At 39.8% G+C, this 25,109-nt stretch overlaps 1 pseudogene; it reads left to right on the top strand.

Annotated features, from left to right (window-relative positions):
* The first annotated feature begins 8,259 nt into the window (after positions 1-8,259).
* On the top strand, positions 8,260-18,574 carry LOC107400648 (olfactory receptor 1468-like; annotated as a pseudogene).
* Positions 18,575-25,109: the final 6,535 nt, after the last annotated feature.

Below are 25,109 nucleotides of genomic sequence, written 5' to 3'. Positions count from 1 at the left end.
TGGTAAAACTTGGAAATTTAACACAATTTCATCCCATAAACATATTAATGTGGACATTGGAATATTTTGTAGGATTTCCCCACCATGGAAGCCCACCATGTTCATAGGTCATACTAATTATCCACTACATTAAGAAGTTAAACCAAGTAGTTTGACATGGGGAGTGGGTCTTGGGGACCAGAATAATCTTTCTCATTGTCTTGCCCTGGTGGTCCTGGAAAAAATATAATAGAGGGAGCCTGCTGCCTGCAGTATGATGCCTTGCACAGCCTTGGTGCAGTGGGGAGGGGCTTGGAACTGCCTAGGCTCAGTGTGCTGGGCTCTGTTGACTCCTCATGGGAGACTTTGATTTGAGGGATGTGGGGATGTGGGTGGCTTGGAAGGGAGGGCTGGGGGTGGGAGGAGGGAGGAGGTGGGATCTGTGGGTGATATATAGAGTGAGTAGAATATTTCTTAATAAAGAAAAATGAAAAAAGAATCAGTGAGAAAAATATATAATAGATATACTACTATGTTGGATACTTGTTCCTTATGATAATGAAGTTATTCCAGGATTGTACCATTTGTCCAGATTTCTGCTTTGATCTCTCTATCCTTTTTAAATAATACTTGTAATTCAACTCAATATCAGTGATATTTGAATACCTCCACTTCCTATGCTGCCTTGCATTTTTTGTTCTTTGTTCACAAATTTTGGCATTATCTTATTCCTTAATTTCCTGTATCCATTATTTCCTTTGATGTTGTGGTGGTTTGAAAAGGAATGACCCCTATAGACTCATGTGTTTGAATGCTTGGCCCATAGGGAGTGGCACTATTAGGAGGTATGGCCTTTTTGGAGGAGGTATGGCTTGGTTTTGTTGGAGGAAGTGTGACCCTATTGGGGGCAGGCTTTGAGGTCTCATATATGTTCAAGCTATGTCCAGTACAGCACTTTCTCCTTCTGCTGCCTGTGGATCAAGACATAGAACTCTCAGCTCCTTCGCCAGCACCATGTCTGCCTGCACACTGCCAGATCCAGCCATGATGATAATGGTCTAATCCTTTGAAACTGTAAGCCAGCCCCAATTAAATGTTTTCCTTTATAAGAGTAGCTATGGACATGATGTCTCTTTGCAGCAATAAAAACCCTAACTAAGGCAGGAGTCTACGTTGTTTTCATATTGTTTTGCCAGACATTCTTATTTTCACAAAACAGAAAAGGAGCTAGAGGCAAACACAAAGCTAACTTTCCATTTTGCCTTCCTTCTGTTTGATTTTTTTGCTAATATATGCATATAATTGATTTTTTGGTTTTGTTCCTGTTCATATCCATCTTTTTGTCTTTTTTTCATTTTTTGATTTTTATTTTATAATTTTATATCACTATTTTACTAGATAAGAACTGAATTTCCACACCTTCTCTCATCACTTAGTGTCAACGGCTGAGTCTTAGTAATACAAAAACTTACTGATTCTGCAGTTTCTCCACTTCAAAAAGATAGGAGTAACCATTTTTCCCATCTCTTAGTGTCACATGATATGAGCCAGGGTTTCAAATTTGGCCCATTTTTTTTTTTTTTTTTGGTTTTTCGAGACAGGGTTTCTCTGTGTAGCTTTGCGCCTTTCCTGGAGCTCACTTGGTAGCCCAGGCTGGCCTCGAACTCACAGAGATCCGCCTGACTCTGCCTCCCAAGTGCTGGGATTAAAGGCGTGCGCCACCAACGCCCGGCTATTGGCCCATTTTTTTTATAAGAGTTGCTATGGACATGATGTCTCTTTGCAGCAATAGAAGCCCTAACTAAGGCAGGAGTCTACATTGTTTTCCTATTGTTTTGCCAGACATTCTTATTTTCACAAAACAGAAAAGGGAGCTGTTGTCCCTCAGAGTGTGCAGTACCAACACTTCTTTCACCATCTCAGATATTTTGCTGAAATATGCATCTTTACTGGAAGCTCATCTTCCTCCAGGTCTGTACTGTTCTCTGTGTCTCCTCAGTGGAAGCTCCTGCCTAAGAGTCCACAGACAGCTCAATATTCAACACTTACACAATGCTAAACTCTGTACTCTACACGATATTCTTCCTAGTCATTTCCCCATTTATAATATCTCCTCTCACTGTGTTGCTTAAATGGCCTCTTATCTACAAAACTAGATCATGATACACATAATTTTCCTGTTGTGTTTACTTAGATTACTTGTCTGAAATTATCTTACTATTCTCTGTTTATTTGTTGTTGGGATACATTTAATTCCAAAATCTCAGTGACTAGGTAGAACATAATTATCAGAGAAAAAATAGAATGTTAATATTTAAATTAATCACTGCCACATTTAATACAGACGCTATAGTTGATAGCGATGAAAATTAGTTTGGTAGCTCTAGAAGGGACACAGACTACAATAAATTGTTATATACAGTGGGCTTTATAAAGAATGTCTCCTTCTAAGAATATAGTTTTTATTTTTTTAATTGACAAGTGCATTAAGTTATATATACATTGTGTGGGGCTTAATATCAAGTTGAACAAGATTATGATATAAAATATTTATCATTTTATGATGAAGACTGACAAAATCTTTCTTTCTTGGCTTTTGAGACAAATAAAACATAAATATAGCCTGTGGTCATCCTAATATGCAATAGCATACCTGAAATTTTTGTTTATGTCTTCTTAGAATATATTGATCAGCCTCCCCCCATCCATATATTAGGAATTATTCAACCTCCAACTTCCAGGATAACAAGATAAACTTTTTTAAATTTAACTAAGAATAAAGTCATATAATACCCATCTTAGTGTGCCTGTCTTTTCTCAATTAACATAGCCAGCTCTGTGCCCATTCATGTTGCTAGAAATGACAGTATCTCATTGTGCTTTATGTCTGAGTTATATCCCTCTATGCATATGTGTTATATATCCTGATAGACTCAACAGATGGGAGGTGCAGATTATTTCTACTCCTGCATAGATAGTGTTTGTGAGCACATTTCTAGAGATAGTTAGATCATAAATAAAGTCCATGACACAGTGAATGAATTGTTACCTGGATAGACTCAGGATATAATGTCACAAGGACATGATTTAAAAAAAAAAGTAGGAAATGGTGCCTAATTGGAGAAAATTGTCAACCAGGAATGTGCCATTAGAAGCTGTACCTGCTATAATTTCTTCCTGTATTTCCTTTATTCTGCTTGCTTGCCTCCATCTTGTGAACTAATTTTCGTAGTCACACCTTACCCACCATGATGGATTAAAGTCTCTGAAACTGTGAGCCAAAATTAATTTTTCTTCCTATTAAATTTTATAGCAGGCATCCTATGAGAGCAATATAAAATAAATAATTCAGCCTCTATATCTCCAGTTACAAAAGTCAACTCTAAATGAATTGTAGGCCTAAATGTAAGACCTGGAGCTGTGAGATTATTGTAAGAAAACATAAAGGAAGTGTTAGAGTGCTGGAATGAAGGATATTCTTTTTCTCCAAACACTGAAAGTACAGAAGCAAAAGCAAAAGTAGACATTTGCAATTATATGAGGTTTAAAAGGTTCTGTAATGAAAAGGAGCAACTCCACCATGGAAGTTCATGCAGAATGGGAGCTAACAAGTATACATATGACAGCATGTTCATATGTATCCTATTTATGGTGTTCACTCCAAGTCAACGGAATATAATAATGCAATTTAAAAAGTGGAAACTGACCAAAGGAAGGAGTTATTTATAGAAGGCCAGTGAGTATGTGACAAAAATTCTAAACATATGAAGTTTAAATGAAACCCATAATAACTGTCATCTCACCCCAATAACAATGGCCATTTGTAAAAATAAATAAATAAATAAATAAATAAATAAATAAATAAATAAATAAGGAAGCAACAAAGAAAGAGAATTACAGACCAATCTCCCTAATGAACATTGATGGAAAAATACTCAATAAAATACTGGCTAACTGAATCCAGGAACACATCAAAAAAAATTATCCACCATGACCAAGTAGGCTTCATCCCAGGGATGCAAAAATGGTTCAACATACAAAAATTAAGTTAAATGGAGAGAAACTCAAAGTGATTCCAATAAATCAGGAACAAGACAAGGCTGTCCACTCTCCTCATACTTATTCAACATGGTCCTTGAAGTTCTAGCTACAGCAATAAGACAACATAAGAAGATCAAGGGGACACAAATTGGAAAGGGAAAAGTCAAAGTTTCACTATTTGCAGACGAAATGATAATATACATTAGTGGCCCTAAAAATTCTACCAGAGAACTCCTACAGCTCATAAACTCCTTCAGTAATGTGGCAGGATACAAGATTAACTCAAAAAATTAGTAGCCCTCCTATATACAAAAGATAAATGGACTGAGAAAGAAATCAGAGAAACATCACCCTTTACAATAGCCACAAGTAATATAAAATACCATGGGGTAACTCTAACTAAGCAAGTGAAGGACCTGTATGATAAAAAAAACTTTGAGTCTCTGAAGAAAGAAATCAAAGAAGATATCAGAAAATAGAAAGATCTCTCATGCTCACGGACAGATAGAATTAACATAGTAAAAATAGCAATCTTACCAAAAGCAATCTACAGATCCAATGCAATCCCCATCAAAATCCTGACACAATTCTTCACAGACTTGGAAAAAAGAATACTTAATTTTATATGGAAAAACAAAAAACCTAGGATAGCTAAAAGAATCCTGTATAGCTGGGCAGTGGTGGTGCATACCTTTAATCCCAGCACTCAGGATGCAGAGGCAGGTGGATCTCTGTGAGTTCAAGGCCAGGCTGGTCTACAAAGCAAGTTCCAGGAAAGTTGCAAAGCTACACAGAGAAACCCTGTTTTGAAAAACCAAAAAAAAAAAAGAAGAAGAAGAATCCTGTATAATAAAGCAACCTCTGGAGGCATCATGATCCCTGACCTCAAACTCTACTATAGAACTATAGTAATAAAAACAGCTTGGTAGTGGCATAAAAACTGACACATGGACTAATGGAATCGAATTTAAGACCCTGACATTAATCCACACACCTATGAACATAGGATTTTTGACAAAGAAGCCAAAAGTGTACCATGGAAAAAAGAAAGAATCTTCAACAAATGGTGCTGGCATAACTGGATGTCAACATGCAGAAGATTGCAAATAGATCCATATCTGTCACCATGCATGAAACTCAAGTCCAAGTGGATCAAAGACTTCAATATAAATCCAGTTACACTGAACTTGATAGAAGAGAAAGTAGAAAATAGTCTTGAACTCATTGGCACAAGAAACCACTTCCTAAATATAACAACAGTACCACAGACACTGAGAGCAACAGTTAATAAATGGGACCTCCTGAAACTGAGAAACTATTGTAGGGCAAAGGACACAGTCAATAAGACAAAACAACAGCCTATAGAATGTGAAAAGATATTCACCAACCCCACGTCTGACAGAGGGCTGATCTCCAAAATATATAAAGAACTCAAAAAGCTAGACTTCAAAATACTGAACAATCCAATTTAAAAAATGGGATAGAGCTTAACAGAGAATTCTCAACAGAAGAATCTCAAATGGCTGAAAGGCATTTAAGGAATTGCTCAACATCCTTAGTCATCAGAGAAATGCAATCAAAACAACTCTGAGATACCATCTTACACCTGTCAGAATGGCTAAGATCAAAAACACTGAAGACACCTTATGCTGGAGAAAATGTGGAGCAAGGGGAACACTCCTCCACTGTTGGTGGGAATGCAAACTTGTATAGCCACTGTGGAAATCAGGATAGCGGTTTCTCAGAAAATTGGGAATAAGTCTTCCTCAAGACCCAGCTATACCACTCTTGGGCATATACCCCAGGAATGCTCAATCTTACCACAAGGACACATGCTCAACTATGTTCATATCAGCATTATTTGTAATAGCCAGAACCTGGAAACAACCTAGATGCCCCCTCAACTGAAGAATGGATAAAGAAAATGTGGCACATATACACAATGAAGCACTTCTCTGCAGAAAAAAAAAAACAATGATATGAAGAAATTTACAGGCAAATGGATGGAACTAGAAAATATCATCCTGAGTGAGGTAAGCCAGACTCAGAAGGACAAACATAGTATGTACTCACTCATAAGTGGATACCAGATGTGAGAGAAGGGATGGCCAGACTGCAACCCACAGCTCCAGAGAGGCTAGCTAACAGGGAAAGACCCTAGTAGGGACACATGGATGACCCAGTGAAGGAGAAGTGGATGAGATCTACATGAGCAGACTGGGTGAGAGGGGAGTTGGCAGAGAGTGAGGAGTGGGGAATGAGAACATAGGGAAATGGGAGGGTAGAGCTGGAATAGGGACAGAGTGCGAGGGCAGGGAAGGATATACCATAATAGATGAGGACATCATGGGAAAAGGAAGAGGCAGGGTGCTGGGGAGGCTCTCAGGAACCCACAGGGATGACACCACCTTGGAGTATTGGCAGTGGTCCAGAGGGTGCCTAGACTGGTGTTCACTAGTGACCAATCTAGTGAATACCCTAACTATCATCATAGAGCCTTTGTCCAGTGACTCATGGAGGCAGATGCAGAGATCCATGGCCAGGCACCAGGCTGAGCTCCAGGAATCCAATCGATGAGAGAGAAGAGGTATTCTGCAGCTGAGTAATGTTGATATCATGGCGGGAAGAAGTGCAGAGATGATCGGCCACTAGAGGAAGCCAATGAACTGTAGACTAGTGGCTGTGGAGCCCTCATGGTACTGGACTAGGCCCCTGGATCAGAAGACGGTTGTTTGGCTCGAACTGTTTGGGGAGCACCAGGCAGGGGAATAGGGATACATCCCTGGTGCGTGAGCAGGCTTTTGGGAATCCGGTGCCTGTGGTGTGGCACCTTGGGCAGCCTTGGTACAGTGGGAAGGGGGTTGAACCTGCCTAGGCTCAGTGTGCTGGGCTCTGCTGACTCCCCATGGAGACCTTTATTTGGGGGATGTGGGGTGGCTTGGGAGGGAGGGCTGGGAGATGGGAGGAGGGAGGAAGTGGGATCTGTGGGTGGTATGTAGAGTGAGTAGAATATTTCTTAATAAAGAAAAATGGAAAAAAAAGATTCACAAACCAAAAAAAAAAAAGACTTAAGATAACAAATGCTTGTAAGATTTTAAAGAAAAAGGAAACCTTGGAAATTGTTGGTAGGAATAAAAATTAGCATTTACATTACACTGTGGAGACCCCTGGTAAATGTAAAATAGAGTTTCTAGTCTTCACACCTTATATACCTTTCTGCTTTCTGCCATCACTCCCTGGGATTAAAGGCGTGTGTCACCATGCCTGGCTGTTTCCAATGTGGCCTTGAACTCACAGAGATCCAGACAGATTTCTGCCTCTCGAATGTTAGGATTAAAGGTGTGTGTGCCGCCATTTTCTAGCCTCTCTATATAGTGGCTGTTCTGTTCTTTGACTCCAGATAAGTTTATTAGGGTGCACAATATTTTGGGGAACACAATACCACCACAAGAGATGAAGAGCCAAAAACAACTGATTAGAAGTGGGAATCTGGGCTTCTTCTTATATCTTGGCCTGAAGACAGATTAACATGATCTTAAGGAATTCATCAAACATTGTTTTTATTCCTATCCTTAACATATATTGCCAGGTACAGAAAGTTGAGCCATAAATTCTGGTCCTTGTTAGCATTATGTATATATATATTGGTTTTGGTTTTTCAAGACACGGTTTCTCTGTGTAGCTTTGTGCCTTTCCTGGAACTCGCTTTGGAGACAAGGCTGGCCTCGAACATTTGGATGTTTATATATCTTGAGGGCTGTTTATACAGTTTTATGTTTTACTCAGAGAATGCCATTTGGGAACCTTTCCAAAGTACATGTTTTTCATGGTGATGTTTCTGTAATAGCAAAAAATGGTTTCTTCAATACATTTTCATATCCATAGTCCCTAATTATTCTTCAAAATACAGACTCTGGAAACATTGTTAAGCAGCTCTTCCCTGAACAAGTTGTGAATAAGCATCTACCTATGAATCTCTCTTCTTTACCTTCCCCCTGGGTGTAGTTAACACATGATCAATAACTGTAATCAGTCACAACTACAGGACTCTGAAAGAATTGGTCCTAGAAAGGTCCTGGATAATTACTCTAATTAGTTGTTCATGACCTGGACTCCTCTGGGACACAGAACCTCTTAAGCCCAGAGGTAACTAGAAGGAGCATAGGTAAAAGGGTGATGCAGATCTAGGTGTTGACCAGAGACTGTTATTTCCTGTGAGCGCAGTGGATAAAGGGAAGTATGGTATTTTATCAGGGACTATGCCTCACCTTCAGATATTCTGGGTGAGTTGGCAGGTGGGTGAATGACCTGATGTTTTACTGTCCTTCTAACACAGAGTTTCAATATCCTGCAGGGTATGATGTTCTGTAAGATGTTTCAGAGATAATAATGTTCCTTCTTTGTAATCCCTCATCCTTCAGAGACTTTGCCACATCTCAGATGTATTTGAATTAATGATTGCCATTTGTAATATTTTGTTCACTATGTGGATCCTCTTAATAAGAACTGTGTAATTATTCTCCTAAGATCAAGCTCTATCAACATAACATCATTGTGATGATAAAAACATTTTTTAACTTTGCTGTAGAGCATTAATAAACCTTAAGCAGGCTTCCCATCAAAGATTGTTTCAGTTTATCTCATGGGACTCACCAATGTGTATTTTTAGGGATAATGTAAGTGCTGCCTGTTCCAACATCCAGATGTTGTCACCTGATGTTTCATTTATAAAGTAGAATCTGAGCTACAGAACCACAATCTATGTTTTCACAGAATTCTAGGTGATTTGTATTTAATGTGAACCACACTGTCTCCTAGGGGATTCCTATGTGCTGTCCTGGTTGAGAATTACCAATTTAATGGCTAAAGAAGGTAGGAAGCTCCCTGTATCACTGGGGACAGCACCCACAGGTGAAGTCTCTGGTTTGTGAACTCTACATATATCCCTATACTGCATGGGTCTCTCTCACTTACAAGGGAAGTAGAATTTTGGCAAACTATTTTTACTTTACTTCGAGTCTGCTGTTATAAAAGCTAATGATATTGAAAACCACATTTATAATACCATTAGAAACCAGTAGCAGAGCCTAGTCTATCCATACATAAGTTAATCATGACTCAGTATAGTTCTTAGAGAAAAGGCTTCCAACGTTCCCTAATGCTCTTTCTCTGCTTTCTTGGTCAGCTTCGAAAACATATGGAGTTTGTTGGTGTGGTTGATAAGAAAACATGTGCTTGCATGAGTGTGTGTGTGTGTGTGTGTGTGTGTGTGTGTGTGTGTGTGTGTGTGTGTGTGTTGGTCCAGATGAGTAGTTTTAAGCTAAGTATCACATGATGCTGAGAACTGATAAATGTCTGTCTTTGAGGTCAGTCAGTAGACAAACCCCTAGGCTGAGTTGTGGTTGCACACCTGAGCACAAAGCAGTCTGGAGTCAGAGTTCTTACTCAGTAGACCACATTTATTCTCTTATCTTTGACTGTGGGTGGTTCATCCTATTGCAGAGGGTATTTTTCTTTACTTTGACTCTGCGTTCCTAAATGCTAATGACATTGAAAACTACATTCTTAGCAACATTAGGATTTGTATTTCACAAAAATCAGTGCCAGAGTCTAGTCCAACTCACACGTAAGTTAGTCACGACATCAATTCTTATAGAATGAAACATAAGAATTTTATTTTGAGTCATCACCATTACTGAGCAGAGCAGCACATCAGATCTATCCCTATATTCCTATATTTTTTATAAATACAAAATAGCATTAGTCACATTGGCAAGTGTCAAAATTAGTGCTAAATGATCAAGTCTAGTGATTATTAAAATGGATAGTATGATTTGAGACAGGTCTCACTGTGTTACCCTGGCTGGCCTGGGACTCTATGTAGACGAGACTGGCCTCAAACTCACAAAGGTCTGCCTCCCTCTGTGTCCAGAACACTGGGGCTAAAGGCATGTGCCACCTCAAGATTTAGTATGGGTATTGGCTCTAATTTAGTGGGGGGCCTGTAGCATTTAACATTTAAGGAGTCTGTTTCAAATTGAAACACAACCAAACAAAAAAATCATTTATGAACACTGGTCACACACAAGCAGCATGCCATGTGCTGGCCATACTGCAAGATGAAGGAGGACATGGCCTCTTCTGCATTTAGTGCACAGTCTGGTGGCAAACCTACATGAATCGGTGATCAGGGCCATCGAGGCATGTGAGAAGAACATAGGCTGCTGTGAGATCATGGTAACAGATCTCAATCTGGTGTGGAACTTTTTGACTAGCAAGTGGCATATAATATCTACGAAAGATAAATGAGGATAACATTGGTGAAGAGGCTAAAGAGCGGAAGAAATTATAGGCAAGAGAAGCAACAAGTGTAAAATGCCAGAAGCAAGAAAATGTGACTTTTAAGACTAGCATTGGAGAAGAGCAGCACACAGGTGTATCATGGCTCTGGTAACAAAGCATCATTTGTGAATATGATAAGACCCTTGGATAGTATTGAAAGTTGGCTTGAATAAGAGGAAGGTAAGGATGGTAAATCCTTTAACTGGTTTCCTAAGGTTCATCACATTAAATTATTCAAAGTATAATGAATTAAATGTTGGCAATCTTTTTTTTTTTTTTCTTGGTTTTTCAAGACAGGGTTTCTCTGTGTAGCTTTGCGCCTTTCCTGGGACTCACTTGGTAGTCCAGGCTGGCCTCGAACTCACAGAGATCCGCCTGGCTCTGCCTCCTGAGTGCTGGGATTAAAGGCGTGCGCCACCACCGCCCGGCTCAAATGTTGGCAATCTTGTACAATCCTGGCAGCATCTAGTTGCCAGCCTGCTCTAGGAGTGTGGTGTTGAGGAGATGAATGGAGGAAGTAGAAAGACGAAGAGGAGCTCCAGGATTTGCTAGATTGACAGTGGTAGGAAGAGAAATAAAATTAACACATTTCTTATTGGATCCAGGCCGTGCAGACATTGGATTTATCCGTTCTCCAGTGTCACCTTTACAGAACTGAATCCCCAGTGTCCTCTCTACAGAACCGAGAGTAGAACAGGGGCAGTCGGGAAAGAGCAAAGTGGGATCGTGTGTTTCACTTGGATCTGCTGCACTTGACACGCCTGTGACATAACCAAGAAGTTACAACTACTTAGCAACAGGATAGAGTTCTGAAGGTGACAGACACTTCACACCTGTGGGGCGTTTACCCACCACCCCCACAGCTTCCCAGAGTTTTCTTGAGTGCGAGCAGCAGGAAATATTAGATAGAAGGATTTATAGCGGAGAATCTTGCGGAGATAAACAGATAGAAAATAAAGGATAGCCTCGAGAGGGCCTGGAACCTATTCCAACGGGCCCGGACTGTCTCTGGTCCAGGGTTTTTATAGAGACGCCAAGGGGTGGAGCAAAAGACCTCCTCCCCCAGCACAGCCAAGTGCAGGCCATCTCAGACACCTGCACTCAGGCCCGTGGTCCTGATCATCCTCTATTCGGACCTGCTGGGTAAAGCCACGAGGAACCCCAGAACGGGCTCCCACAGGTCCCCCCTTCTTAATATATAAAAAAATAACTATTAATGGCTTACAGCAATCTCCATAGCTGTTACACCTCCCAGTATGGGAGTAGAGGATGATATAGATGGCATTTCTCTTTTGAATTAGGTCCAAGGTGACCACAGCAGTCTTAGCTGCCTCAAGCCCTTTCTAAACCAAAACTCTTAAGGCAACTACAAACTTAAAGAATCCCTTAGCTTCATCATTACCATTAACAGGTTAACAAATATTGCTATACATAGTCACAATTCTCTCAATCTTACAACTCAAAGCAAACTCTTAACAGAACCATTAGAATTAGCATATATGGTGCTATATATAGTTAACAATTTTCTCCGACTTACAACTTTAACTCAGTCATTTTTCTTGTTAACAGAACATAGGAAAAACTTCGATGTATTCACATCAAACTTAAACATTTCCTCAATTCCACAAAGCCAGGGTGCATTAATATCAATAGGTTTCTGCGAACATAATTCAATCTCATAGCTCCTCCTTTTCTTTATAATTTTTAAGCAAAATCTCAAGCCTAGTTAGAAAACCCAAACTTTTCTGTTTAAACAGTTCCATTTGTAACACAAAACCAGTTCCATAAGTAATTCCATTTTTACATTAACAGTTCCACAAAACAATTCATAAATCTCCAGTTAATAAAGCATATACGCATACACAAAATTGCATCTTGATTCTAAGTAGAAATACATTTCTTCATTTAAACAGTTTCATTTTTAACCCAATTCCAGAAAACCGTTCCTAGGTCATTACTATAAGTAAGCTCAAAATTGTCCCATTGCAATGAAATCTCTATTGTTCATTTCATTTAAGTACCAAAATTCAAATGATAAATATTGGTACTAGTCTTCCAAATTTGAAGAAATCCATAACCAAAATGTTTTTGTAATTTTATCTCATTTTAAGTTCAAAAAGTTCAAACAAATAAATTCAGGTATCAGGCTTTCACTTCCAAATATGAAGAGACGTTTCTCAACCAAAACTTTTTGCAGTTAATTTTTGTTCAAACAAGCGTCTCTGCAACTTTTGTTCTCACAGACAGACCTTTTTAGTTATAGTAATATTTTAAACTGCACCGTTTTTGCTGTTAGCTCAGGTTTTTCTGTGCTGCATTGATATTCCACGGATCTCAGCTGCGGATGCCTTGTGCTGGTTCTGGCGTCCGCCATTCTTAGCTTCTTAGCGGCTTCTGGAGCTTTTGAAACCATTCAGACTGCCTACTTTGCAGTCTACTAGGACACTATCTCCTGTGTCTCAGGTGTTTTCACCATGTACATTAATAGACTCACACTTAACATTTACACTTTTTCACAAACTCACATAACATGTGCTTAAGCATAAACTCACTCAACATTACACATTTTTACAACTCACATATTAACATCTACTTATTTATACTTTAAGGAAACTATAGAACTACTTTAGCAAATACATTTCTTATTAATTCTCATATCCTTATATTCATTCCATCTTATTTCTTATTTAAACTTACATTTACAACTAGCATCTTACAAGCTTATTACTACATGTCTTAAGACTACCTTAGATACTTCTTACAAGCTTATATTCTTAAAGGAACTCTATAGATCTATTTTACAAACTTATATAGGTTACCATTAGCATATATCTAACTTAGCAAACACCTAAAGATTTCTTAACACAGATCTAACAAGACAGAATTTTTACAAACTCACATATCTTATTTTCATCTTTCTACGTCTTACTCTTTATTATCACCATCTCTATTAGAAAGATTCTCTTAACTAGACAGGAAGTACATACATCATTTTTAAAGTTTACAGTTTACAGTTAGCTTTGTTATAAAGCACTGGGATATAGTGAGTGTTGTCATTATAGAGTTGTGATACTTGTTGCTAGGGGATTGTAACATTCTCGGGACGCCACACTTCAAAGTTGTCAGTTCTCTCAGCCGTTCCGGACCGGCAGAGATGCACTGTCAGCTGTAGACAGTTTTTAACTAGAGGTTGTCCCTTCACCCAAATTCATAATAGCTCCCCTAAGAACTTCAATTCAAACAAACGTTTCTATCACAGCAGTACTTTTGGTTTGTTCTACTGAAAAACTTTATGCTGAGGGTGAAGTTATCATATTTAGCTGCTGTAAAGCTCTTTGCCAAAAACTGAACAGCTATTATGTGGTATTTTAAGGATTTTAAAGTGACTCGTTTGCTCTTATAGGTAGCTTTTTGTCATCCAATTACCGTAAAAACTTTGCACAGCTATTAGGCTAAATAAGGCATTTTACCAACGGAGCCCCAAACCGCGAAGCACCTAGTTCCATATTCTTTCAATTTTTCATTGGAACTGACACCCAAACTCTTAGACGATTTTCCTCCTTATTTTTAAAAGCTGTATTTTAATTTTAGAGCTGACAAAAGTGTTTCAGGGCAATGTCGCCATCTTTAGTGGAAAAACTACCTTTCCCAGAATGCCTTTCCCTTATATCAGTCAATAATATCAGTTCCATATCAGTCCCTTATATCATTTTCCTTATATCAATCCCTTATATCAGTCCCTTATATCAGTCCCTTATATCAGTCCCTTATATCAGTCCCTTATATCAGTCCCTTATATCATTTTCCTTATATCATTGATTTCCCATAGTTCTTTTCGAGTCTGAGAGTCAACTGGTTCTCTTTTATTAGACTTGCTTACAAATTCTTTCCCGGGAGGTTTGAACAAAGTTTTTTGCTTTTGCAACGGGAGATTTGAACAAGCATTTTACATTTTCAGCTATGGCACATTGGGAGGTTTCTATTCTCCTCAGCTGGCTTTAACAGGTGTCTCTCCTTCATTTGACACTGGCCCCCGAATCAGAACCACACCTGCCTCGTTAGCCGGCATTGAGGCTGGCATTTCTGATAGCAACTTTCCTCGGGGCTTGTGTTTGTTTTAGCCAGTCAGTGAAAAACAAGATCATTTACAACAGCTTTTTCATAGCTCCTTCAGAGATTTTCTCCCGCTGATCTATCTCATTTTGCTTGTTCCTTCCTTCCCCAGATGCAGAGCTTCAGCTATCTGTCTGCGGCTCTGTACCTCTGCTAGCTGCCTTTGGAGGTAGGGGCTTTTTTTTCTCCCCCCGAATCTGCCTCAAATTCTAGCAGCTTTTTCAGGTCACATATTTTCTGGGGAGGATTATGTCCCTTCTCTGTTTCTTCAGAGTCTTTCTCCCAGACAGTTACCAGTTTGGTCTCAGTTTATCCCCTCTACTCCAGAAACAGTTTCCGACACTACAGTGGCGGTTTTCCCTGCTAGTGAAGGTAGGGGCTTTAGTCTGTTTCTGTTTTCGGGGTCTGTGGTTTGTGTTCATGAATCAAACTTAGCGAGGGAGGTTTTCACCATCTCTAAACTCCCATTAGGACAGGTGTTTTGCCTCATCAGGCCTTCACCTGGCCCAGTCCCCCAGTGGGTTGCTTTTGCTTGTCTGGGTGCTCAAGGACAGAGCTTATGCCAGAGGCCATCACCCCTCAGGGCTATACTCCCTCATCTCAGGGAGTCAGTTGAAACAAAGCTTTTCTCAAAGAGATGCTTTCTCTGACAGAAAAGAAAGCTTTACTCCTGGATAGTTCTGTTCTGCCCTGGCTGGGCTCTTTCCCCAGACAGCATTCTGACTCGGCAGCACGACTGCTTCAGACACAGTTCAGCTTTACCGTTTTCCCAGAAAGGTCCATACTCTGATAGGAAAGCTTTTCTCAGATTCCTTTTTGTAGTTGTGGACCTTTCAACCCCGGGACTTGTAGGAAAGCAGATAACTGTGCCCTTCCCACTGGCTTTAGCTTTGGTCATTAGCAATCTTCCCCTGGGTCCTGCACCTTCCTGCCTCAGCTCTGTGCTCCAGGAAGTTTACAACTGCAGGAACCCTAGTATCCCCGAAATGCACTCCAACTCAGAGACGCTGGCCAGTCGCCTCTGGGTTTTTGCTCAGAAGCGAGGATACAATGCTAACAGTTTCAGGGAATCTTTGCATAGGACGATTAGGAGCACCTTTTCATTCTGAAACGCTCACTCAGAACCTTTGCTGCCTCAGCTCGGCTGTAACGAAAAGCTTGGCTTTTTGCTTTTCTCAGGTCAAGTTTCCTGCCCTTTTTGGGCTCTCTGTAGCTCGTCACCCACACTCTCCCCAAGCCTTTTCCTCAGGGTACTCTGACCCACTGTCTTTTACTAGCTTGAAGAGACAGAGCTTAGAAGGGGTTTTTAGAAACTTGTTCCTGCCTCCTGCATTGCAGGGAGGATTGTTAAAGCTTGAAAACTTAGAGGTTTTGCTGTCTTAAATTTGTTGTTTTCCCTTAGAGCTAATCACAGGTGGTCCCCATAATAGTATCTTCAGGTGATTCTAATTTTTGTCCTTCTGAGGGAGAAAGTTCTGAAAGGCTTTAGTTTCTAAGTTTCTTAAGAGAGAAAGATTAAGGCTTTTAAGAGATTTTTTTCCCCAAATTTTCCAAGAAAAGCTTTCGAGTTTAAGAGAAAGATTTTTTTTCCCCAGGAGAAAGACCAACTTTTCCCAAAACTTCACAACTTTAAACTTTGACTTCTTACACCCCCATTTTTGCCTCAGGGAGAAATTACTTTCTCCTGCCGCTTGGACTTAGCATTTCAGCTGTCCCCAGGTCAAAAGCTTCCATAGGAAACTTTTTCTTCCCCATAAGCTCAAAGAAGAGCTTTTTTACTACCCGAAAAGCCCAAAGAAAGATTTTTTTCCCCAGTTTGCTTTCAAAGCCCCCAAAGTTAGAAAATTGAGTTTTTCTGTCTAGTTGCCTTACTTATTTTTTCCTACACAATCTTATACTTCTAAGTTTTTCCTAAACTATATTACTACCCTATATCTTATACTTATCACAGATAGAAATTGAGAAAGGGATAGAAGATAGAAAATTTTGACAGAAGAGAATTTCGCTGCAGCATCGGACATCCTTCCACAGTCCGCTTTCCTTTTCTCTCGAGGATAAAACCCCTGCCTCACCAAAAATATATATATATATATATATATAAATATATATATTCCATAACACCGGCATGCCTTTCCACTGGCAGGGCTGACTCAGCACTTTCACCAAAAACTCTGTAATAAAACTATTATTTTCCTTTATCTTTAGTCCCTATTACTTTGTCTTAAGTCCCTGTTCATTTGTCTTTAGTCCCCCCTTTTTTTTGTCCCTTTTTTTCCCCTTTCTTTAGTCCCTTTTTTCCCCTTTCTTTAGTCCCTTTTTTTTCTTTAGTCCCTTTTTTTCTTCAGTCCCTGTTCACGGCGCCATTCTGTGGGGCGTTTACCCACCACCCCCACAGCTTCCCAGAGTTTTCTTGAGTGCGAGCAGCAGGAAATATTAGATAGAAGGATTTATAGCGGAGAATCTTGCGGAGATAAACAGATAGAAAATAAAGGATAGCCTCGAGAGGGCCTGGAACCTATTCCAACGGGCCCGGACTGTCTCTGGTCCAGGGTTTTTATAGAGACGCCAAGGGGTGGAGCAAAAGACCTCCTCCCCCAGCACAGCCAAGTGCAGGCCATCTCAGACACCTGCACTCAGGCCCGTGGTCCTGATCATCCTCTATTCGGACCTGCTGGGTAAAGCCACGAGGAACCCCAGAACGGGCTCCCACACACACCTGAATTTCAGATGTCAATTTAAGACACTGGGCATAGACAAATACATAGATACGTATGCACACACACACATATATATATATGGACTGATTAAAAATAAATTTTCAGAATCCTGAGGACCATCAATGTGTAAGAGATGCTAGGACAAAGGAGCCAATTACAGTTGCCAAGAATGGCCATTCAGACCAGTAAAAGAAACAAATAACATGTTTTGTGTGCTGCAGAAGCTCATAGCTGAACATGTTTAGGAAATGATAGAATATTGAAACACACAGGAAGGCTTTTAAAAAGATCATCAGTGATTACATATAAGTTTATAATTATGGTTATTAGATCAATAGTTTTCAATTAAATAATAAAGACCCTAGAACTCTGATTATTTTTATTTGGATTTCTAAGGATCTGTGTCATTTTTCCCTTAAAGGTACAGGAGAAAGAATATAACAGAAGGGAAACAAAGTGTCATCTCCCAGTTCCTCCTGGGCCTGCCCATCCCCCTGAGCACCAGCACCTGTTCTATGCCCTGTTCCTGGCCATGTACCTCACCACCATCCTGGGGAACCTCATCATCATCATCCTCATTCTACTGGACTCCCATCTCCACACTCTCATGTATTTGTTTCTCAGCAACTTGTCCTTCTCTGACCTCTGCTTCTCCTCTGTCACAATGCCCAAATTGCTGCAGAACATGCAGAGCCAGGACCCATCCATCCCCTATGCAGGCTGCCTGACACAAATGTACTTTTTAATGGTTTTTTGAAACATGGAGTGTTTCCTCCTTGTAGTCATGGCCTATGTTTGCTATGTGGCCATCTGCTTCCCCCTTAATTACACCAGCATCATGAGTCCTAAGCTCTGTGTGAGTCTGGTGTTGCTGTCCTGGGTGCTGACCACATTCCATGCCATGCTGCACACTCTGCTCATGGCCAGATTATCTTTCTGTGAGGACAACATGATCCCCCACTTTTTCTGTGACATATCTCCTCTGTTGAAGTTGTCCTGCTCTGACACATGTTAATGAGTTGGTGATATTCATCATGGGGGGGGGGCTTGTTATTGTCATTCCATTCTTTCTCATTGTTGTGTCCTATGTACGAATTGTCTTCTCTATTTTTAAGGTTCCTTCTGTTCAAGGCATCCATAAGGTCTTCTCCACCTGTGGTTCCCATCCGTCTATGGTGTCTCTCTTCTATGGGACATTTATTGGTCTCTATGTATTTCCATCAGTTAATAATTCCACTCTGAAGGAGATTGTCATGGCTATGATGTACACAGTAGTGACTCCCATGCTGAACCCCTTCATCTACAGCCTAAGGAACAGAGACATGAAGGGGGCCCTGACAAGAGTCCTTTGTAAGAAGAACGTCCCCTTCTGTCTTTTATAGCTGCACTTGATAATTTTGGAAAATTGCATCCAACAAATAAACTGTACTAATGTGGGGATGTGTAGCATAAGTTTTACAGGTATAAATAAGCTGATTTGGCCTATGGTAAGGCAGCTTAGAGGCAGGTGAGAAATCCAAGACAGACAGGAAAGAGAAAGCCAGGGTCTGAGAGAAGCTGGGAGCCGCCACCAGGAGAAGCAAGATGTAAAAGTACCAGTAAGTCATGAAGCCATGTGGCAATGCACAGATTAATAGAAATGGATTAATTTAATATATAAGAGCTAGCTATCAAGACAGGTGCAGAGACATACAGGCCCGGCAGCGTCCCGCAGAGGTAGACAGGTGTGGCGGCGCGGGCCAGCCAAGACATACAGGCCTGGCGGCGGCCTGCAAACATCAACAGGCATGGCAGCAGTGACAGGCAGAGGCAGGAAGGCCTGGTGGTGGCCAGCAGAGACATACAGGCCCGGTGGTGGCCAGCAGAGACAGACAGGCCTGGCGGCAGCCCGCAAAAATACACAGGCTCGGTGGCAGTGGCAGGTAGGCCCGGCAGCGGACAACAAAGACATACAGGCCCAGTGGCAGCCTGCAGAGGCAGGTAGGCCCAGTGGTGGTCCACAGAGGCAGGTAGGCCCGGTGGCAGCCGGCAGAGGCAGGTATGCCCACCTTGGCAGCCCGCAGAGGTAGACAGGCCCAGCAGCAGCCTGCAGAAGTAGACATGCCCAGCAGAGGCAGGCAGGCCCAGCAGGCGGCAGCAGAAACACAGTTGCAATAAAGACCAGAAACTGAGCTAGTACCCGCTGAAGTGCTAGTGAAAACAAGCTCTTAATCAAGAGCTTGGAACAGAGATGCCTTTAACCCTAACACCCAGGAAGAACCCAACACATGGAACCAGAACAAATCTGAACAATCTGTCTGAGGCCAACCCAGGGCCCAGCTGCTCATCCTATGAAACCCACCAACTTGGAGGTGTTGGTGAGACAACCCCGCTCAGCTGAAATCCATCTGGGATAAGATTCAGATCCCGACAATTTGAAGTCTGAAGAAACAAAATCAGCTGAGGAGTTGACAAATGAACAAAACGTGACCTGGGAACACAGAAGAAGGTACTGCCCAGCCACCAAACCAGATCACTAGAATGATAAGTATATACTTCACCGACTAAGATCAGCTGTTCCTGAAGAAACAGCCCAAGAGCACCAATTTAACCAAGAACTCCTAGTGAACCAAGACTAAAAATTAGAACAAGAGAGGCACTCTCAGACACAGACACCACCTGCACCAAGCAGAAGAAAAGATGAGTAGACGCAAGTGCAAAAAATACAGGCAACAACATAAAGACCTATATGGTAACATCAGAACCTAGTGATTCTACACCTGCAAGACCTGAACATACAAAGACAGAAGAAATCAACCCAAAAAATGACTTTAAGAAGATGATAGAGGCCCTTAAAGAGGAAATAAAAACTTCCCTTAAAGAGGATGTGAAAAACTCCATTAAAGAGGAAATAAAAACTTCCCTTAAAGAGGAAATGAAAAACTCCATTAAAGAGGAAATAAAAACTTCCCTTAAAGAGGAAATGAAAAACTCCATTAAAGAGGAAATAAAAACTTCCCTTAAAGAGGAAATGAAAAACTCCATTAAAGAGGAAATAAAAACTTCCCTTAAAGAGGAAATGAAAAACTCCATTAAAGAGGAAATAAAAAAAAAACTCCCTTAAAGAAATGGAAGAAAAAAATGAACAAAAAATGGGAAGAAATCAAAGAAAGCCAAGAAAAAGCAATTAAACAGATGACAGAAATATTCCAAGATCTGAAAAATGAATTTGAGACAATAAAGAAAACACATGCTGAGGGAACGCTGGAAATAGAAATCCTGACTAAACGAACAGGATCTACAGAAACAAGCATAACCAACTGAATGCAAGAGATGGAACAGAGAATCTCTGACACTGAAGACACAATAGAGAAAATAGATTCGTTGGTCAAAGAAAACACTAAAGACAAAAAAGTCGTAACACAAAATGTCCAAGAAATTTGGGACACCATGAAAAGACCAAACCTAAGAATAATCGGGATAGAAGAAGGAGAAGAATTCCAACTCAAAGGCACAGAAAATATATTCAACAAAATCATAGAAGAAAACTTTCCTAACGTAAAGAAAGAAATACCTATGAAGATACAAGAAGCTTACAGAACACCAAATAGGCTGGATCAAAAAAAAAAAAAGTGCCCTCGCCACATAATAATCAAAACTCTAAACACACAGAACAAAGAAAAAATATTAAGAGCCGCAAAGGAAAAAGATCAAGTAACATATAAAGGCAAACCCATCAGAATAACACCAGACTTCTCAATAGAGACTATGAAAGCAGAAGGTCATGGACAAATCTTATGCAGACACTAAGAGACCACGGATGCCAACCCAGACTATTATACCCAGCAAAACTCTCAATCACCATAGGCGGAGTAAACAAAATATTCCAGGATAAAACCAGATTTAATCAATACCTGTCCACAAACCCAGCCCTACGGAAAGCACTAGAAGGGAAAATACAACCCAAAGAAGCTAAACACATCCATAAAAATTCAAGCAATAGATAATCCCACACCAACATACACAAAAGAAGGACAACACAACACAACCACAAAAAAATAACAGGAATTAACAATCACTGGTCATTAATATCCATCAATATCAATGGTCTCAACTTACCTATAAAAAGACACAGGCTAACAAAATGGATAAGAAAACAGGACCCATCCATCTGCTGCATACAAGAAACACACCTTAAATTCAAAGACAGACACTACCTCTGAGTAAAGGGCTGGGAAAAGGCTTTCCAAGCAAATGGATCTAAGAAACAAGCCGATGTAGCTATCCTAATATCTAATAAAATAGACTACAAACTAAAATCAATCAAAAGAGATCAGGATGAACATTACATATTTATCACGGGAAAAATCCACCAAGATGAAGTCTCGATTCTAAACATTTATGCTCCAAATACAAAAGCACCCACATTCATAAAAGAAACACTACTAAAGTTTAAAATGCACACCAAACCCCACACATTAGTAGTGGGAGATTTTAACACACCACTCTCACCAAAAGACAGGTCTACCAGACTGAAACTTAACAAAGAAATAAAGGACCTAACAGATGTCATGACTCAAATGGACTTAATAGATATCTACAGAACATTCCATACTAACACAAAAGAATATACCTTCTTCTCAGCACCCCATGGAACCTTCTCAAAAATTGACCACCTGCTTGGCCACAAAACAAATCTCAACAGATACAAAAAAAAATGGAATAACCTCCTGTATCTTCTCAGACCACCATGCCTTAAAGTTAGACTTCAACAACAACAAAAATTATAGAAAACCCACAAACTCATGGAAACTGAATGATGCCCACCTGAAACATCAATGGGTCAAGGAAGAAATAAAGAAAGAAATTAAAGATTTCCTAGAATTCAATGAAAATGAAAGTATAACATATCCAAACTTATGGGACACTATGAAAGCAGTGCTAAGAGGAAAATTCATAGCTCTAAATGCACACATAAAGAAGATGGAGCAATCCCATACCAATGAATTAACAGCACAACTGAAAGCTCTAGAACGAAAATAAACAAACTCACCCAGGAGAAATAGACACCAGGAAATAATCAAATTGAGGGCTAAAATCAACGAAATAGAAAACAAGAGAACAATACAAAAAATCAATGAAACAAAGAGTTGGTTCTTTGAAAAAATCAACAAGATAGACAAACCCCTAGCCAAATTAATCAAAAGGCAAAGAGAGAGCACCCAAATTAACAAAATCAGAAATGAAAAGAGAGACATAACAACAAACAACGAGGAAATCCAGAGAATCATCAGGTCATACTTCAAAAACCTGTACTCCACAAAAATGGAAAACCAGGCAGAAATGGACAATTTTCTGGATAAATACCACATACCAAAATTAAATCAAGACCAGATAAACCATTTAAATAAACCAATAACCCTTAAAGAAATAGAAACAGCCATCAAAAGTCTCCCAACCAAAAAAAGCCCAGGACCAGATGGTTTCAGGGCAGAATTCTACCTGATTTTCAAAGAAGAACTAATACCAATACTCTTCAAAGTGTTCCACACAATACAAACAGAAGGGACACTACCAAACTCTTTTTATGAGGCTACAATTACCCTGATACCCAAACCACACAAAGATGCAACAAAGAAAGAGAACTACAGACCAATCTCCCTCATTGATGCAAACATTGATGCAAAAATACTCAACAAAATATTGGCAAACCAAATCCAAGAATACATCAAAACAATTATCCATCACGACCAAGTAGGATTCATCCCAGGGATGCAAGGATGGTTCAACATATGAAAATCAGTCAATGTAATACACCATATAAACAAGCTAAAAGAAAAAACCACATGATCATCTCATTGGATGCTGAAAAAGCCTTTGACAAAATCCAACACCTCTTCATGATAAAGGTCTTAGAAAGATCAGGAATACAAGAAACATTTATAAACATAATAAAGGCAATTTATAGCAAGCCAACAGCAAACATCAAATTAAATGGAGAGAAACTCAAAGCGATACCACTAAATTCAGGAACAAGACAAGGCTGTCCACTCTCCCCATATTTATTCAATATAGTACTAGAAGTTCTAGCTAGAGCAATAAGACAACAAAAGGAGATCAAAGGAATACAAATTGGAAAGGAAGAAGTCAAACTTTCACTATTTGCAGATGATATGATAGTATATATAAGTGACCCCAAAAACTCTACCAGAGAACTCCTACAGCTCATAAACTCCTTCAGTAATGTGGCAGGATACAAGATCAACTCAAAAAAGTCAGTATCCCTCCTATACACAAATGATAAAAGGGCTGAGAAAGAAGTCAGAGAAACATCCCCCTTTACAATAGCCACAAATAATATAAAATACCTTGGGATAACACTAACTAAACAAGTGAAGGACCTTTTTGATAAGAACTTTAAATCTCTAAAGAAAGAAATTGAAGAAGATATCAGAAAATGGAAGGATCTCCCATGCTCATGGATAGGTAGGATTAACATAGTAAAAATGGCAATCTTACCAAAAGCAATCTACAGATTCAATGCAATCCCCATCAAAATCCCAACACAATTCTTCACAGACTTGGAAAGAAAAATACTCAACTTCATATGGAAAAACAAAAGACCCAGGATAGCTAAAAGTATCCTATATGATAAAGCAACCTTTGGAGGCATCACCATCCCTGACCTCAAACTCTACTATAGATCTATAGTAATAAAAACAGTTTGGTGCTGGTATAAAAACCGACATACGGACCAATGGAATCAAACTGAAGACCCTGACATTAATCCATGCACATATGAACATCTGGTTTTTGACAAAGGAGCCAAAACTATACAATGGGGGGGAAAAAGTATCTTCAACAAATGGTGCTGGCATAACTGGGTGTCAATATGTAAAAGATTACAAATAGATCCATGTCTGTAACCATGCACAAAACTCAAGTCCAAGTGGATCAAAGACCTGAACATAAATCCAGTTACACTAAACTTAATAGAAAAGAAAGTAGGAAGCACTCTTGAACACATTGGCACCGGAGACCATTTCCTAAATAAAACACCAACAGCACAGACCCTGAGCACAACAATTAATAAATGGGACCTCTCGAAATTGAGAAGCTTTTGCAGGGCAAAAGACACAGTCAATAAATCAAAAATACAGCCAACAGAATGGGAAAAGATCTTCACCAACCCCACATCTGACAGAGGATTGATCTCTACAGTATATAAAGAACTCAAGAAACTATATATCAAAATACTAAACAGTCCAATTAAAAAATGGGCTAAAGAGCTAAACATAGAATTCACAAAACAAGAATCACAAATGGCTGAAAGACATTTGAAGAAATGCTCAACATCCTTAATCATCAGAGAAATGCAAATCAAAAAGACTCTGAGACACCACCTTACACCTGTCAGAATGGCTACAATCAAAAATACCAATGACAGTCAATGTTGGAGACGATGTGGAGCAAAGGGAACACTCCTCCACTGCTGGTGGGAATGTAAGCTTGTACAGCCACTGTAAAAATCAGTATGACGGTTTCTCAGAAAATTAGGAATCGAACTACCTCAAGACCCAGCCATCCCACTCTTGGGCATATACCCAAGGAATGCTGATTCATACCATAAAGATACATGCTCAGCTATGTTCATAGCAGCACTATTTGTAATTGCCAGAACCTGGAAACAACCTAGATGTCTGTCAACTGAAGAATGGATGAAAAAAAATGTGGTACATATACACAATGAAGTAATACTCAGCAGAGAAAAACAATGAAAGCATGAAATTTGCAGGCAAATGGATGGAACTAGAAAAAAATCATCCTGAGTGAGGTAACCCAAACCCAGAAAGACAGTCATGGTATGTACTCACTCATAAGTGGATTCTATAAAATAAAGAACAATCAGACTACAACCCACAAAACCATGGAGGCTAT

This window comes from Peromyscus maniculatus, chromosome 8, assembly GCF_049852395.1.
Source record: "Peromyscus maniculatus bairdii isolate BWxNUB_F1_BW_parent chromosome 8, HU_Pman_BW_mat_3.1, whole genome shotgun sequence".
Classification (NCBI taxonomy): domain Eukaryota; kingdom Metazoa; phylum Chordata; class Mammalia; order Rodentia; family Cricetidae; genus Peromyscus; species Peromyscus maniculatus.
Note: the sequence above shows the minus strand (reverse complement) of the source record. Positions and strands in the feature narration are given on the sequence as shown.